At 40.8% G+C, this 18,817-nt stretch overlaps 1 protein-coding gene across 3 annotated transcripts in view; it reads right to left on the reverse strand.

Annotated features, from left to right (window-relative positions):
• calm3b (calmodulin 3b (phosphorylase kinase, delta)) overlaps positions 1-8,501 on the reverse strand; it is a 234,604-nt gene extending 226,103 nt beyond the window's left edge. Inside the window, exon 1 of one of the 3 annotated variants that reach the window (XM_051930660.1) lies at positions 8,490-8,501. The gene's annotated coding sequence lies outside the window, so the exon portion shown is untranslated. Of the gene's footprint in view, positions 1-8,475 lie in introns of all 3 variants that reach the window. The other 2 variants (XM_051930653.1, XM_051930648.1) reach the window with 2 other exon arrangements.
• Between the last annotated feature and the right edge of the window lie 10,316 nt (positions 8,502-18,817).

The raw sequence follows: 18,817 nt of genomic DNA on the forward strand, positions 1-18,817 counted from the left end.
TAGCAGGAGGGAGTCAAGTTTCAGTTTTGCAACCATACTCCTCCTGGAACCCAAAGACTTTGGTTTCCAGGTTGGCTGCCTGGCGGTAAATGGGAATAACGCCGTTGGATCGCCAGTCGGCATCGTTTATGGTCAGAACTACGACGGTATCTGATCATCTTCGAACCTCCGACTTTCGTCCTTGATTAATGAAAACATTCTTGGCAAGTGCTTTCGCTCTCGCTTGAATTGTTGGTGGGCGGGGCTCTGTGAGTTGGCGGGCATGGCTCCGTCGTGCGTATCCCATGGTCTCTGTCTTAGTGAATTGTTGGTGGGCGGGGCTCTGTGAGTTGGTGGGCGTGGCTCTGTCTTGCATGCTCCATGGGTGTCTTGCGTGCTCCATGGGTGTTCATATCCCATGGTCGGGCGACATGGTGGATTATATATAGAAAAGCAGCCGTAACCGAAAAGAACAATGAAAAGCCAACGTGGCTCAGGGGTGCATGTGGACTGTAGCAGAGACGAAAGTGACTGTGGTGGTGTTTGGTGAGCTCTTGCGAGCGGGCACATGACCAGGCAGTGTGTATGCTTCGAGAGCGAGGGTTGAGCATGTTTGTTGCAGATGTGAATCGCTGTATGCAGCTTGTAAAACAGTTTGCGAGGGGTATCCCATGGTCTTAGATTTGGTGGGCAGTATCTCTGTGAGTTGGCGGGTGTGGCTCCGTCATGCATATCCCATGGTCTCTGTCTTAGTGAATTGTTGGTGGGCGGGGCTCTGTGAGTTGGCGGGCGGGGCTCTGGCTCAGTCTTGCTTGCTCCATGGTTGTCTTGTGTGCCTTGGTCATGCCTTAGTGAATTATATATATAGATGTTGTGTCCCAGCACGATGAGCGCCATTATTTTTTGTTATATTTTGTGTAAATATTATGTGTGTGTTCCTTTAATTTATTTTACTCTGGCAGCGCCTCGGACAGCAATGCGGGTCTTGTGTGACCCCGCCCCTAATGCGATCGATTCGCTGGACGATCACTGACAAGCTAGTTGGGGCGGGGTTGAGGCAGGATTTAAGATGGCCACTGCTGTTTGTTGGGCGTGCTCGCTTGGGGAAAATGTGTCCCGGAATGCTGCGAAGGGACTAAATGTTTGGACTTTTTGTAAAGTGGTTTTGCTGCTGGCTGCAAGAGCGACGTCGCCCGGACCTGAAGAGAGTGAACTACAGCGCGGTGGTCCAAGTCCGGAGGGAAAAGCGGCGTCGGTGACAGGGACAGCGGCCACGGGATATTTGTCCCTTTTTCTCTTTGTGTGTTCGGGTACCTAATCGAGGCGAGTGAATGAGAACCCGTAGGCTGATTGGGTGATGCCGAGAGAGATCGGGAGTGGAACCAGGCTGACGGAACAAACGGCGAGCCGACCAGAACGGAGAGAGAGAGCGACTCAGACCCCCGCAATCCCCAGTCAGCATAAAGGGAACTGGCTAATAGCTAGTTGAGAGTGTGTGCATTGGCCTTATGGCTGAGGAGGGGGAAAAGAGGGTCCAAGGATTATTTGGCTCTTTGCCGTAGGGCCCGTGATGCGACGGAGGAGAGATGGCAACAGCGGTGTGGAGCAGCAACAGTGATCGGCTGGTTGGAAGTAAGGATGCCATTACCGGATTGCTGCAACTGGACACCTATGTGAAATGTAGGGAATGTGTTCTGCATTGGAGAATCTGGACTTGTGAGACCTGGGAACTGAGCACCTGAGCACAGGGGACATTGGGCGCTGCCAGAGGTTTTGGTAATTTGATTATTTATTTTGGTTTAAGTGAGGGCCTCGCGGTGAGAGCATGGAGGCCCAAGAACTGTTTAAGTTTGTTTATTTATTTATTTCTTAATGTTTGAGTATTGGGTTATTGTTTGTGGAGTTTAGTTATTCGTTGTTTTTCGCCCCTTTTACGTTGTTTCCCCCACCCCTTAATAGTATTTATAGGGTGTTGTGCTTTCCTAGAGTTATATAACTCGAGTGCTGTGTGAAAAAGAACTGAGGATTGTGTTATGCTAGTTTGAACTTCTGTGTCCACCACGGGTGTGTTGGGGCCTGGACCAAGGGGGAGAGAATTGCCACCTGGATAGAAAAACTCTGTGTGTGTGATCCCTCTCTATTTTTTTGTGCTCCAGGACGTCCCAAAGGGGTGAAACAAACTTAAATGATAAACCAAAATAAATTGCTGTTGGGGTCTCTTACCCCGGGCCACCACATAGAGAGCAGATTTTCAGATGTGAAAGTAGTTCAAATAGTTATTTAAAACAACAACAGTAATAATAATAATAATAATAATAGCTAACATGCTGTGAGGCTGCATCACTAACCACTGCATCACCATGTTGCCTGTTTTGTTAAACTGATGTTTTTTAAAAAAAGAACATTTTTTCTTCATCAACAATATTGTACTATATATTACATGTACACTACATTACACTACACTCCATCCATTTTTAGAAAAGTTTGCCGTTTTCTTTCCTTTGTTTTTTTTTGGCATGACTAAACATTCATTTTGTTAAAGAATTTCATTGTAATACATGGTAGGGTATTAAAAATTACTCAAATCATTTTACCTATTCTTCTCCTTTACTTTCTCTTCTTCATCAATTTACCTATTCTTCTCCTTTGCTTTTTCTTCTTCATCAAATTTTCTTGCAAATGGAAAGGTAACACAGATGAGTTAGTTGTGATCATACTTATTGTGTACACCCGACTTATCAGATATGTTTACATGTTAAAAGCTATTTAAGGAGTAGTTTGTTGCATTTCCCTCATTTCATTGCTAAAAATCTTCCTAACATTCTCAGACCTACTAAGTCTACCATAATTCAGGGTCATGAGGAGCTAGCAGGAGAGGGCAGGACACAGACTTGGACAGGGCGCCAGCATGCTGTAGAATCACCTCACACACACCCCCACACTTGCACTTACTCGAGGGCCAATTTGGAATTGCCAGTAAATGTAACCGACATGTCTTTAGGGATGTGGGAGAACAACCGGAACACACAGAATTACAATGACTATTTGCTTGTTTGTTTTTAAAAGCTATTTTGGACTGTATTTACTAGAAATAAAGTTATTATCAAATTATACATATGAAATCATATTTCAGAAATAAACATTACTGAAAAACAGCACTGTTTAATATTACTAACGCCTTTCATTTCTATTAGAATACTGCTCTTTTAAGGCAGTGAAATAGTATTTTGTGCGATATTAAAAACTGAGACTTTTAACCATGCTGTTTATTTGACAGCCCAAATCTTAAATAGGTTAAAAAATTCAAGACTTGGAGTGCAAGTGCCCTAATATATTGATTTACTGATTGTGTTTTGTTGAAAAACACCCCATCTTAACTGTGTTTTCTTTCCTTGTAAACAGACACTGAGGTGGACTCGAGACATTGTGCAAAACTGGGGACGTGCCTGACGAGCGCCCCCTACTGGTGAGTACGTCCTTTCACAGTCATCAGGTTTGCAATGCTAAAAGAACAAAGATGAAGTATAAAAAAAAATTATAACATAACTAGGGGGGCCAAGCCCCCTGGCGCCTTCAGTGCCCAACCCCCAGTTGCAGCCAGAATATTAGTAAAATCTGTAAATGTACAAAAGAAAAATTATTATTTATTGGAGTCAAAATCACGAAATTCTATAAATATATAAAAGAAAAATTAATTATTATTTAACAGAGTAAAAATCATGAAATGAGAATAAAATATTTACTCTCTTACCTATTGGAGTATTCCCGTTAAACTGAGGTCCACTATGCTCTGAGTATTTATAAGAGACTAAATAAATGATCCATTTGTTTCAACTGACATTCTTATAGATAAAAAAACCTTTTTTAAAAAATTACTCATTTAAATAACAGGACACATCACGTGAAAGCTAAAGTGGTATGCAATGGGTCATCGTAACTCGACCTTCAGCTAACTAAATCACCTAAATACAAACATTGGTGTTATGAATAGATACGTTTTTTTAATAGTTTGTTCCTGTGAAAGAAAGTTTACTCGATCAAAAATAAAGCCCACGACTTTCTTGATATTTTAGTTTATAATTTAAAAACTGAATAAGAATCTGAAAATCTAACAACATCACATTAAAGTTTGATAAATTCTGAAAATAATGATACCAAACATATATATCCATCCATCCATTTTCCAACCCGCTGAATCCGAACACAGGGTCACGGGGGTCTGCTGGAGCCAATCCCAGCCAACACAGGGCACAAGGCAGGAACCAATCCTGGGAAGGGTGCCAACCCACCGCAGCAAACATATATATATGTAGGTTTTAAAATAAGTCAAATTTAAAGCATGACATAAAAAATGGCACACAAAATCGTTGCACTTTTAGGAGTAGATTGTAATAATCATAATTTGATCATAAATGTTGGATAAAGGCATCAGCCAAATAAGTAAATGTAAATGTAAAATGTGACACACCGCAAATAATTGAGGGAAGTTCCTCAGAGATTCATTTCATGCTTTAAACAAACTCTTAAGTTGGCCATAATGAACTACCAAGTATTATAGACTGCATTCTTTACATCAGTAAGACAGTATACTAATATGGGACGAGAAAGCTGTTCAAAACTCTCTGCAGTTCATATTCCTGTGTGGCAGGACTTCATAAAATCAATAAATTATTGTTAGCAAATGATCTATTGAAAACAATAAAAGAAAGAACACCTTTTCTAGTTAACAATCTTATACCCTTATGAATTTAAGTTTCTGTATGCTAAGTGCAGAACATTCATTGTCAGTTTAGCACAATAAAAATGTCAATAAATTATTGGTATTAGTGGTGCAGTGATAAGCACTGGCGCCTGACAGTTCAGTCTTGGACACTACCGGTGTGGAGTTTCTGTGGTCTCTCTCTGTAGCATTGTTGGTTTTCCTTCATCCCAAAGATGTGTTTGTTGGGTTAATTGGTGACTCTAAACTGGCTTTGTGTGAGTTTGCCCTGCAGTGATCAGGGATTTGTTTCTACCTTGAACTCATTGCTGCTAGCAAACAGACTGACCTTCTGCAAACCTGAACTGGACAGCTGGAGTGGAAAATGGACAGAAAAATGTTTAAATTTAAACAAAAATTGCAAAGCTGAATAAAAATAAAACCCTTTAACAAGCTAAAGGAAAAAAGACAAGTTCTATAAAACAGTGCTGTTGCCTCAAACCCTAAAAAAACTTTTTTTTCGCTGTCTTCCCAAATATAAGCAGAGTGTATTGATTGGGAAGTCTAGTAAGGTCTACCCAAAATGGCTTGGAGTAGTCAAGACGGTCGTAGATGTATATTAGGTTAAATGCAGAGTAGGAAATCTACTGACTGAAATCCAGCATCATTTTATAAAGAAAAATAGGCTTTTTGCAGAATATACAAAGTAACGAAACGTGCGAAACGTGGCTAAATAACACCATCCCAGATGCCAACGTGGAGCTACCCGGGTTTAGCACAGTTAGAGCGGACAGAGATGCAAGTACCTGTGGTAAGCACAAAGGAGGAGGACTCGCTCTCTATGTTAATACACGGTGGTGTCACTCTGGACATGTTAACGTCAAAATCTCCACTTGCTGCAGGGATATCGAACTGTTGGCCGTAAGTTTACGTCCCTACTATTTGCCCAGAGAGTTTGGACATGTCATTGTTGTTATTGTATACATTCCTCCTCGGGCGGACGTGGAGATAGCGAGTGACATCATCCATTCTGCTGTTGCTAAGTTACAAACGCAGCACCCTGAGGCGCTTGTGCTAATCGCTGGAGACTTTAACCATGTGACGCTGGACAAAACATTGCCTGCATTCTCCCAGTATGTGGACTGTAACACCCGGGGAAATAAGACTATTGATTTACTGTATGCAAACGTTAAAGACGCATACAGCGCCACCCCGCTGCCTGCGCTTGGGAAAGGAGATCATAACCTGGTTCAGCTTCAGCCTCACTATAAACCAAAAGTTAGAGTCCTACCTGTAACCACACGATCATTCAGGAAGTGGACCCCGGAGGCTGAGAATACTCTGAGAGAACTTTTTGGAACTACAGACTGGGATATCCTGCAGGGATCTCATAATGAGAACATTGAGGAAGTTGTTGACTGCACTACTGACTACATCAACTTCTGTATGGACATTGTAGTTCCAGTAAGAACAGTACGCTGCTATGCTAACAACAAGCCATGGATTACAAGTGACATCAAGGGCCTTTTGAATCAGAAGAAAAGGGCTTTTAAAGACGGTGATCAGCATGAGCTCAAGCGCGTGCAGAAGGAACTCCGAGTCCAACTCAGGGCGGCGAAGGAGCAGTACAGGAGAAAGCTGGAGCAGAAGTTGCAGAATAACAGCATGAAGGAAGTGTGGGATGGGATGAAGATCATCACTGGCTGCAGCTCGAAGCGGGGTACCACCATTGAGAGAGACGTGAAGAGAGCAAACCAAATGAACAACTTTTTTAACAGGTTTGACCACCCTAACCCACTCTCACTCTCACCTCGGAGTACTGCACCCTCCACACATCCTTCTGCTGATACCAGCATAGGAGAGACATCCCCACCCATAATAACAACAGCGCAAGTGAGCAGAGAGCTGAGGAGACTTCGTGCCAGCAAAGCAGCGGGTCCAGATGGAGTATCGCCACGACTGCTGAAGGTCTGTGCATCGGAGCTGGGGGGTCCTCTACAGCGCATCTTCAACCTGAGCCTGGAACAGGGGAGAGTCCTGAGGCTTTGGAAAACATCTTGTATCACCCCAGTCCCAAAGGTATCACGTCCTAGTGAGCTGAATGACTTTCGGCCTGTTGCTCTGACATCACATGTGATGAAGACCATGGAGAGGCTGCTGCTTCACCACATTAGGCCACAGGTTCAACACGCCCTTGACCCTCTGCAGTTTGCATATCAGGAGAAGGTGGGAGCGTAAGATGCCATCATCTATATGCTACACCGATCCCTCTCTCACTTGGACAGAGGCAGTGGTGCTGTAAGAATTATGTTTCTAGACTTCTCTAGCGCCTTCAACACAATCCAACCTCTGCTCCTTAGGGACAAGCTGACAGAGATGGGATTAGATTCATACCTAGTGGCATGGATCGTGGACTATCTTAAAGACAGACCTCAGTATGTGCGTCTTGGGAACTGCACGTCTGACATTGTGGTCAGCAACACAGGAGCGCCACAAGGGACTGTACTTTCTCCGGTCCTGTTCAGCCTATATACATCGGACTTCCAATACAACTCGGAGTCCTGCCATGTGCAAAAGTTCACTGATGACACTGCTATCGTGGGCTGTATCAGGAATGGGCTGGAGGAGGAGTATAGGGACCTAATCAATGACTTTGTTAAATGGTCCGACTCAAACCACCTACACCTGAACACCAGCAAAACCAAGGAGCTGGTGGTGGATTTTAGGAGGCCCAGACCCCTCATGGACCCCGTGATCATCAAAGGTGACTGTGTGCAGATGGTGCAGACCTATAAATATCTGGGAGTGCAGCTGGATGATAAATTAGACTGGACTGCCAATACTGATGCGCTGTGCAAGAAAGGACAAAGCCGGTTATACTTCCTTAGAAGGCTGGCTTCCTTCAACATCTGCAATAAGATGCTGCAGATGTTCTATCAAACAGTTGTGGCGAGCGCCCTCTTCTACGCAGTGGTGTGCTGGGGAGGCAGCATTAAGAGGAAAGACGCCTCACGCCTGGACAAACTGGTGAGGAAGGCAGGCTCTATTGTTGGCATGGAGCTGGACAGTTTAACATCTGTGGCAGAGCGAAGGGCGCTCAGCAGGCTCCTATCAATTATGGAGAATCCACTGCATCCACTAAATAGTATCATCTCCAGACAGAAGAGCAGCTTCAGCGACAGACTGCTGTCACTGTCCTGCTCCACAGACAGATTGAGGAGATCGTTCCTCCCCCAAACTATGCGACTCTTTAATTCCACCAGGGGGGGTAAACGTTAATATTTAACATTATACATAGTTATTGTCTGTTTTTTTCACCTGTATTATTATCATTCTTTAATTTAATATTATTTATTGTATCAGTATGCTGCTGCTGAAGAATGTGAATTTCCCATTGGGATTAATAAAGTATCTATCTATCTATCTATCTATCTATCTATCTATCTATCTATCTATCTAACAACCCTATCAGAATAGTGAAAATGGATTATGTAGGTTGTGAATAAGGCGCTATATAAGCGTCCGACCCGGCACAGATTCACACTGAGGCACGTATAAATTGAACACAAATCTTTTTATTTTCTCTTCAGCCATGGGGCACGTCTTCCCCGTGTCCCACAGGCCCAACACAGTCCCACAAGCACTTAATGCAATAAACACAAATAAATCTTTTTCTTCACCTGTGGGGCACGTCTTCCCCGTGAACCCCACAGGTATAACACAGTCCCGAAGTACCTCTTTCTCAAGACAGCAATCCTTCTGTTGGCACCACCACTCCTCTCAGGCTCCTCGCCCCTCGCGCCTCGCGCCTCGCGCCTCGCGCCTCACTCCTCACTCCTCACTCCTCACTCCTCACTCCTCACTCCTCGTCCCTCGTCCCTCATCCCTCGTCCTCCCGATTCTGGCCCTGAGTGGTGGTTGCTGCCTTCTTTTATGGCCCTCCCGGGAGTGCTCCTGGTGCTTGCTCACCTGTTCCCAATTGCATTCCCGTGTGGGGCTCATGATTAGACTAGCTGGGCTTAACAATTTCTGCCTCGCCCCCTGGTGGCCATCCCAGGTCCCCACAGGGTTGGGAAGAACTCCATCTCCCATGAAACCCTGTGGGAAACTGAGACATCATCATTAACCAGGGAGGCTGCCACCAAGCGTCCCGGGGGAGGTGTTGAGGAGTCCATGGCTGCTCCCCTAGAATATAAGTAGAAGGGACGTCCTGGCCGGGCATGGACCCTGGCCATCCTCCACAAGGTCTAACCAAGAGCAAAAAAATGACTAATTAAATAGTATAAAGATTCAGTTTTCTTCTAGGTTCAATTTTCTTTTTGTTCTGTTAGAAATATTGTGAAAACATAAGCATCTAGTTGTGCTACCCCTCTAAGACAGGTTGAAATCTTCAACATAAAGCTCAGTGTTAATATTTGTAGTGCTCAACCTATTGGAATATATTTGTGGTAATTAAATGCATGTAGTAATAAATGCATTATATTTGTTGTTCCAACAGATGGCACACCACAAAATTGTGTATTAATGAAATACATTACTACAAATGTTTGTGATGTGCCATCTGTTGGAATGACAAATGAAATGTATATGTCTCTGTTATATGCCAATTGTAATGGGATTCATAAAAGCAGCATTCATGTTTGAGACGGGCCATCTGTTAGAATGAAAGAGACACAGCAACTGGACAGACACACAGACACTTATATTTTTACCAGCTGTGCTACCTGTCTAAGACAGGGTGAAATCATCATAGACATGAGCGTTAGCATTTCAAGTGCACTGTGCAATGCACATGCCTCTGTTATATGCCATTTGGCATGTTTAATGTTTGTGATGCACCATCTACTGGAATGATAAGTGCAATGCATTTTATTGCTAAAAATGTCAATGTAAAAGTCGGTGTCAATTATTTATAGAGCACATTTAAAACAACATCAGTAATGCTGTAGCCAAAGTGCTTTACAATAAAATATACATAAACATAAATAAAGCAAATAGAATAAAATACAATAAAAACACAGTACAACCAGCAGTAAATTGAAACAAACAAGTGACTATGAGGAAGGATTGTGTTGATCCATCTAGTGGAATTACAGAGAAATTACAGAGACATAGCAACTGGACAGACCCACAGACACTTATCTGTTTACTAGGTGTGCTACCCATGTAAGACAGGTTGAAATCTAAGTAAGCAACATAGATCTCCACGTTAATGTTTGCAGTGTGCCATGCAATGCATATGTCTCTGTTATATGCCACGGGATTGGTAAAATCAGTGTCAATGTTTGTAATGTGCCATCTATTGGAATGACAAATGCCATGCATTTTATTACTAAAAATGTTTGCAGTGTGCCATCTTCTGGACTGATGAGACATTGCAACCAGACTGACATGCAAAGAGACAACACAGACACTTACCCTTTTATTAAGGTGGATTAAGGTGGTTAAATTTATCCGATCAAAAAAAACCATTTTGTCATATAAGTCTGTACTGCTTGAAGTGTTTCAGACAGAAAACAAATTTGCTGAAGTCAAAAATACAGCAGACCACTCATGGCTAGCAGTCACTTGGTAGAATGATTCCACCTTACATTTACCGCATTTTTACAAAAGGTATTTATGTCAAAATATACAACAAATCTGAAGCAGTGTTACTGGACTTGCTTTTCAAAGCCTGGATTTCAGCCAGTGATCCATAATAATGCCTCCACCATGAGGACAGGGTAACAGAAGACAGCCTGCCTGACAGCACTGATGGAGCAGAAGTGAGGCATGTCAACAGTTGCAGTAAGTAAAAGGACTGCAATGGCCGCAGGTTTGTTCTGCAGGCTGACATCAAAGTAAATTTAAAACAAAGATGTGCATAGTGACTGATAAAGGTTGAACTGAAGAGGGACCGAATTTTAAGTGTTAACAAAGAGAAAGAAAGGACAAGAGCTTTTACAAGTGTAGTCAGTGCGTGAATGAAGGAGAGCAGAAAGTAAAAAGAATAATATTAGTTGTTATCAGAGTGTCAAAGGTGAATTTCAAGACCACAGTCACATTCACGCCCTGAAATTTACATGTAATAAATTTATTTTTTGAGCCTGTTCTTGTGTTTAAAAGGGCAAATTTGTCTAAACTGAAGACATTTTTGCCCTTTGTAGCCATTTATTTCCAATGTTATTTTCTGTTTATCAATTATTCTGTGTTGTATTTGTTATTAATGTGGACCACTTGGCAGAGATCTGTTTTCACTTTGACATTTAACTTCTTCTTTCGGCTGCTCCCGTTAGGGGTCACCACAGTGGATCATCTTCTTCCATATCTTCCTGTCTTCTGCATCTTGTTCTGTTACACCCATCACCTGCATGTCCTCTCTCACCACATCCATAAACCTTCTCTTAGGCCTTCCTCTTTTTCTCTTCTCTGGCAGCTCTATCCTTAGCATCCTTCTCCCAATATGCTCAGCATCTCTCCTCTGCACATGTCCAAACCAACGCAATCTCGCCTCTTACATTAATTATCATTTTCTGTTGATCAGTGTCACAAAATTAGATTTATTATGATTCTAAAGAGTTCTGAAGCACGTAAGTCCCCAAAACTTCCAAAAATGCTCAGTAGGGGGTCATTTACCAATAAACTCCAGTTAGCAATAAGGACAAAAATAGGAACTTCATCAAATAAAAAAGGTTTATTTTTCACAAGAATGCTCTGAGCAAAATATAATCTCTGTGGAGCACAAAAGGCAAAAGGTGTTACCTGATACAATAAAGGCAAACCAAATCCCAATACAAAATCCAAGGCAAAATCAAAGAACAAAGCACAGGATTTAAATATCTGCTAAATCACAACATACAGATAATTATAGTAGAAACTCAAGAGAACCGATCACACCAAGAGCGCATTCAAAATTAACTGCAAGGAACTGTGGATTGTCCCTGCCTTTACAGGGCTGAGGGCCTTCCCTTGCTAAGATGGGCAGGTGGACCCACCTCTTGGAGAACCACACACAAAACACACCGAATGTAACTGAGGCACACATACATAGTCAAAATCAAATAATGCAAATAACCAGAAATAAAATTAAAACAAATAAAAGAATCCAAAAATGAATAAAGAAGATATAAGACAAGGATCTGAACCCCAGCCAAAGTTAAATCCATTGTAATTCAGTTTTGTATAACAATTGAATGTGAAAATTTCCAAGGGGCTGAAAACTTTTCATTGGTATATGAAAATATAATAATAATCAAAATAGGTGGTGACTTCAACCATGTGACTTTGGATAGAACAATGACAAACTTCCGTCAGTTTGTGTCATGTTCCACTCCCCCTGCTCTGTTCAAATATTAAAGATGCCTTTTTTTGGGCAGATCTGACCACAACCCGATTCGTCTTATTCCCAGCTACAAGCCTGTTACAGTATTAGACAGTAACCTGTTACCACCAGAACAGTGAAGAAGTGGAGCCTGCAAATGGCTCTGAATGACTGCTTATAAATGACAGACTGGAAAATGATGTGCCAATCACATGGGGATGATATTGAGGTGCTCAATTACTGTATTACAGACTTTATTAATTTCTGTGTCGACACTGTGGTGCCCACAAAGACAAATACCTCAACAAGCTCTAAATTACTAAGATGATAAAAAAAATCTCCTGAATGAGAAGAAAAGAGCATTCAAATCCAGTGGCAGAGAGGCTCTGAAGGACTCACCATGAGTGCTGAAGAAAAAGCTGAGGGAAAGAAATAAAATTTATAAAGCTAAAATTGAAAACAAACTCACTCAGAATAACATGAAAGATGTCTGAAAAGGACCAGGCATAATTACTGGACTCATGCAATCCAGGGCTAAGGTGCTAGAAGGAGATGTGAACAAAGCTAACTCCCTAAACCAAGTTTTTAAGTTGATTTTCCCTCCCACTGTTAAGTTGTTAAGTTCTGTATCTTATATATGCGCTCCTATTTGTAGTATTACAGTACTGTATCCCTACTGGGAGTAGTACAGCCAGGGGTTCAAGTGAGTGGGCTGTTTGAGGGTTGTGTGCTGCTGTGTGCTTGAATGGAAGAATAATAAAGTTTGTGGCTAACGTCAAAGATTCTATATCGTTGTTTTAAGTTTAACACCACTGCCGCTTTCCTCTTGTGGTAGACCCACTGCAGTTTGTCTATCAGATGAAGATTGGAGTGGAGGATGCAATTATCTTTCTGCTCCACAAGGCTTATTCTAACTTGGACAAAGCTGGCAGACTGTAAGGATAAGGTTTTTTGATTTCTCCGGTGCCTTCAGTGCCATCCAGACATCCTTATTATGGCGTAAGCTCAGAGAAATACATCTCTTTCACATTACTAACACACTTCTCTTTCCTCCCTCATTCTGTATCTTACTCCCTTCTCTCGGCTTCCTATTATTTCCCTTGTGTCTGTATAGTGTGCTTCCTTAATTGTATCCTATAATGAAAATGAAAATTAACCATGAGCAGAGCAGACAGCCAGGCAAATGACAGTGAATACTGAAAGGCTGCAGCTGTTTCAGCATTAACCCCAATAACATGCGTATTAGTAAAGAATGGATTGTATAACCAGAAAAGCAGAATGGAAATCATGATAATGAGGGAAATCTTAAAAACCAATTAAAAAAACACTAAATTATCTCTATGTAAAACACTTAAATGCTTAGTACATTTTAATAAAAAATGGCAAATTTACTTTTGTAATTTCTGCATTCATCCCAAAACAAGTGGGTAATAACAGCTGACTTAATTAGGCTAGGGGTCCAATGAAACCCAGAAGTTGATAGGAACAAAAACCAGCAGCCACGTGGATCCTCAGAACCGAGTTTGAGAACCCAGGCTTTGGGCACACAATACCAGTGCACTTTGCTGCCATCTGCTGAAAGACTTGAAGAACTACAATTTTTTGGTGCACAGCACTAGGCTTGTTGGGTCAACCGAAAGCACCCCTGTTTACTGGTTACAAGCATCATGAGATTGTAGCCAACTGGAATGGGGAGGGAGTTGGGGAAATGCAGAGCTCTGTAAGGTATGAAAAGGAGATTGCAGACAAAAACACTTTCTTTTAACAGCACTGAAAAGGCAAATAAAAATACCATTCAAGTAAGAATCGCAATACAAGGTTTATTTAAAAAAACACAGTGCAAGCTTGCATTCCATCTCTTTGCTCCACAAAGAAGTTTAACTTACAGACAGTGGTTGTATCAGATAGTAAACTGATAAGATGAGACAGTATTCGCTGCTCTGAAGCAAGAAAGGTCATTGAATGACACTGAAGCTGCCCTATCTACATGTCCATCTCAAATGCCTTCTAATCCAAGGGGGATTATCAAACATAAATTTTTAATTTTCCTTCAATCTTAAACTAAATGAGCTTTATCTGCAGTCTGTTTCACCAAAAAAAAACAACTCTTGCCTATATGTAGTTTACAGTTCAAAACAAAAGAATTCTATGCTTCAGGTGTTAACACAAGAGAGGGGATAGTGGGACAGGAAGGAAGGATTCAAGGCAGCTGCAAGCTCCTTTCAGAAACTCCAGACGTGTCCAGCTTCCATCAACTCAAATCAGATCAAATCCGACAGAGACAATGGGAAACTGACAGCCCATGTCAACAATAAATGCAATTCAATGTATAAAAATAAACAAAACTTGCGTCGTGCTTTTAATTTCGGCACTGCATTTCTCACCACAACCACGCAGTAGTCATGCCAACTCTTAACAATAGCAACAACATTTATTTATTTACTGTATATAGCACATTTTCATACAAAAGATGTAGCTCAAAGTGGTTTACACGATGAAGAAAGAGCAAAAGATAAAATACAGAAAGAAAATTAGGGAATACTAATTAACTTAGAATAAAAGTAAGGTCTGATGGCCATGGAGGACAGAAAAAAAAAGAAAAACTCCAAACAGTTGGAGAAAATAACAAAATCTGCAGGGGTTCCAAGGTCACAAGACCACCCAGCCCCCTAGGCATTCTACCTAACATAAATGATCTCAATCAGTCCTCATGGTTTTCAGGCTTCACATGGAAGAATTTGATGATGATGGTCATGTGGACCTCTAGCCTTCAATCCATCAATGTAGGATCAGCACGGGGTTTTGACTGGGTGGTGGTGGCAAAATAAAATGACCAATTAGTGCCAAGAGGGGACTAAAGGAGGGTTGACAGCAGAAGTAAGGACAGTTCCCATCATGACTCTATGATTTCAATCAGTGACCTAAACATAATCTGCACAATAGTTAGACAAATAAAAGTATACTGTTTTACTCAAATTAAGTATTCCCAGGTTACCGTTCTCTGCATCGGACAGGGTCTCCTCCAGGGGCACTGCTACATTTAACACTTATTAGGGGCTTAGCCCCTCCCAATAATTCTGTTAGTCCAAGAAATATGTTAGATGGAAAGGATTTTCCCCTTTCCCCCCATTCAGTTTGGGGTCCTCCATTCAGTTTTTTCCTACTAGTAGAGTTGTGGCTTCCATGCAAAAACTTGGCTTAAAGTTACAGTGCAAAGTTAAGGCAAGTTTCGACCATCCGTAACTCACACACTTATGTCACCCATTTGTGAACACACTCAGAATTGGAATGCTTCTTACCCCAACAATAGAATCCCGTTGCCCCTTGGTGACTGGACATTTAATTCCATTCAGTTTTGGCATGATTAACATGTGTTCTTGAATCGTAATGCAATACCCTCGGAACAGCAGCTAAGCAAAATGCAATTCGCAATTTTGACATACAATCAATGCAATACTTTTATATGCTATAGCGAAAATCAATCGATCAGGTGGATAAAACTATGCCAAAATGAAATGCACCACATGCGTATGCATTGAACTGCAATGTAGTTAACACATTGGATTACATTCAGTTTTGGCACAGATAATCTACCCTGTGACATCTGCAGAGAGACACGCAAAATGAATGTTTTCGTGATTCTCCACTTCCGTCATCAAGTTCACATTCACTGAAATTTTGTTTTCTGCCTTTTTTTTGCTCTGTTCTTGGTTTGTTTTCAAGAAAATGGACACATTTACTGTATTTGGTGGTTAGATCATGAATATTAAAAAAAGGCATTTTTACGCCATACATGGTTATTGACAGGCGGTGATTGGGAGTGTCTAAAAGTTCTTGTATAAGCGCATAGTTTTAAGTTGGTTTGAGATTTATAAAGGAACTTGTTGTGCCAAATGGTGTACATATAGTTTTATAAATATGAATGTTTGGTATGTATTCTGTTTTTGGGTTTTGAGCACAAGTAAAATGTTGATATGGAATCTAATTAAGATTTTATACAGGCCTTGATAAGGTGGGACTGCCAGCTTTGCTGTGAGATTGACCAATGGTGAAGCTACTGCAGGCTTAGTTTGCTGCTAGAGTGCCCTAATTACTCATCTGCTGTTCAACAGCATCCTTAGCTTGCCAACGTAAGTCAGGAGAGTCTCTTGATGGCATTTTACTCATTCAGCAGCAGCATTGGTGAAGTGTTTGACAAAATGCAGAATAAGAAGAAAAAAACTAACTAGGGATACATTATCTAGATATCACAAAGGGTAGGAAAAAATAACATATGACAACCCAAGCCCGGTGATCACATTAACATTGGGAGTGTTTGTCGATACTCAGTGTTTAGATAGTTTAAACATACAACTGGCCATAACTCAAACATTTCACTGCACTGATTAGTAACAGGCAACAATAAACTAGAAGGATGAATAAAAAACTGCAAGAACCCCAAAGTTTGGAACAATCTACCTTTTTGTGTATTGTAATTAAAAATAATTTTAAAAACCAATCAAAATAGTAGCGGTACAAAAGCATATATACTGATCACCTTAAATGCTACATAAATCACCTTTTAATTCCAGCAGTAAGTCTGTTTGGATAGCTCTCAAATTCGCTTAAAGCACATAGATTTGACAATTTTATTCCACTCCTCTTTGAAGAAGACTATGAGTGACAGTCAGAGTATGAGTGACTCTTCAATACACAGCCCTCTTTAGGGTGGTCCTTAGATTTTCTTTAGATAGATAGATAGATAGATAGATAGATAGATAGATAGATAGATAGATAGATAGATAGATAGATAGATAGATAGATAGATAGATAGATAGATAGATAGATACTTTATTAATCCCAAGGGGAAATTCACATACATTAGGACTGAGGAACAAGCTGTGACTTGGTCTTTCTAGGATTTCTGTCCTCTGTTTAAGTGGTTCTGTGCTCAGCTGGCCATATGAATTATGACTAGGAGTCCCAAAGCATAAAAATCCCAAAAACACTTCCAAAAAATGCCAACTAGAGGGGGAAATCGCGTCAAAACCCCAGCTAGACACAAAATGACCCTCATAGAATCTTTATAAAATATAATTTTTAGTTTTCACAACAAAATGCTCTTCAATATTAGTGAAGCCCCAAAGAGGCAATAGGATTTGCCCAATATAATAAGGCAATTTAATACAACCTAAAGTCCCTGTTGTGATGTGAAATTTTGCATACAAGTTGATAAATATTTTGTATGTCTTTATTTGTAACTTAGACAAAGCAATGCAATATTACTGTTACATTATTGATAATAACAGCAATGATTTGATGGTTTAAGAACCTCTTTCCCCCTTTAAGGGTAATTTTACGACAGGGTTGGAGGAAGTGCCTCAAACAAGTTTGGTAAATGTTTCTCTGCTAACGTCTCTCAGTCAACCCCCACAGGAAAGCCAGACTGCCTAACTGCCAAGCTTTACCTTAACATATGGTTTTGGGGGATGGCAGGTGTGAAGGTATGGCTGTTTGGAATTGGCTTGTATGAAAAGCCTTTAAGTACCATAACACTCTATTGGCTGTAGGGGTTGGACAGAAAACCTATAAATTTGCTTGCTTTACCTCACCCTCTCTTTCTCTTACCAAACTGATGAATGAGCACCTCACACACCATGAACTGAAAAGAAAAACACAAAGAAGAGCACAGCTCGGCAGCCATATTGAGACAGGCATGCCGCCTGTTCTGAAGAAAGCTGACCATAAATGATGCCTTAACTAGAGACATTTTAAGTAACTAACAAGTCTGTGTGCCGCCTGAAACTGCACATCAACATTTATCAGGTTGTATGGTTGCCAGTATTCAAATGTACTTTGCATATTGTTATTAGTTATGAATATTATCAATAATACATTGTTTAAATTGTAACTTAACTCCTGCTTGTCTTTTACTACACCTATTTGCCTGAGGTTATAGATGTAGACGGGAAGGTGGGGAGAAGTTATATGGTACAATACCTTATAAACAGTGGTAAGTCTGTGAGATCTGAGGCATTCTGACAAAGGCTACACATTAATAATACAAAAGGGGAAAGTAGAGCAATATAATACTGTACCAAGACAAAACAGTCCCAAAACAAAATCCCAAGAATAGTTGAAATACAGAACAAAATGTCAAAAATCAAATAACCACAAAGCACGTAGATTTCACTAAAGCAGAAGAAGTCAACACTCCTAAGCGCATTTGAAATTAACTTCCAGGAACTGTGGAAGATCCTTCTGATTTTTAGTGGCAGTGATTAGTAAGTGACCCGGCCTTTTGGCAGACTGTGTACAAAACATGTGTAACATAACAAAGGCAGCTTACATACATAGACAAAATAAAAATAAATTTTCCTTTAGGGATTACTAAGGTATATATCAAGTAAAAATAAATCATAAATTCGAACACCAGCCAGGGTAGTATCCCCAGCTGAGATATAACAGTATTCTTTGGATCATTGCTATGTTGAAGAGTGACCTTCATTAACTGCAGCTGTCTAACAGAGAACAGTAGGTTTTGTGCTAAATTATCTTTCTTTTTAAAGTTATTCATTGTTCGCCTATGTTGATCACAGCCCCTATCCCTGCTTGAGAAAAGCAGACCCATAGTGGATGCCATAAACACTGTGATTGGCGGGAGATACTGCGTGTTCTGGTGACCTGTGGTGGCTTTGCACAAAGGACATCTTTTGGAATTAAGGGCAGAAAGTTCTATCCTGGTCTCATCAGAACATAATACTTTATCATATACTGTTATTCTGAGAACTTCAATGCATCTTTGAAAAATATTTATGAGCTTACATTTTGGTGTGATATAGCTTCCATCTATTCATCCT

The sequence above is a fragment of the Erpetoichthys calabaricus genome, chromosome 1, assembly GCF_900747795.2.
Source record: "Erpetoichthys calabaricus chromosome 1, fErpCal1.3, whole genome shotgun sequence".
In the NCBI taxonomy this organism is placed as follows: Eukaryota; Metazoa; Chordata; class Cladistia; order Polypteriformes; family Polypteridae; genus Erpetoichthys; species Erpetoichthys calabaricus.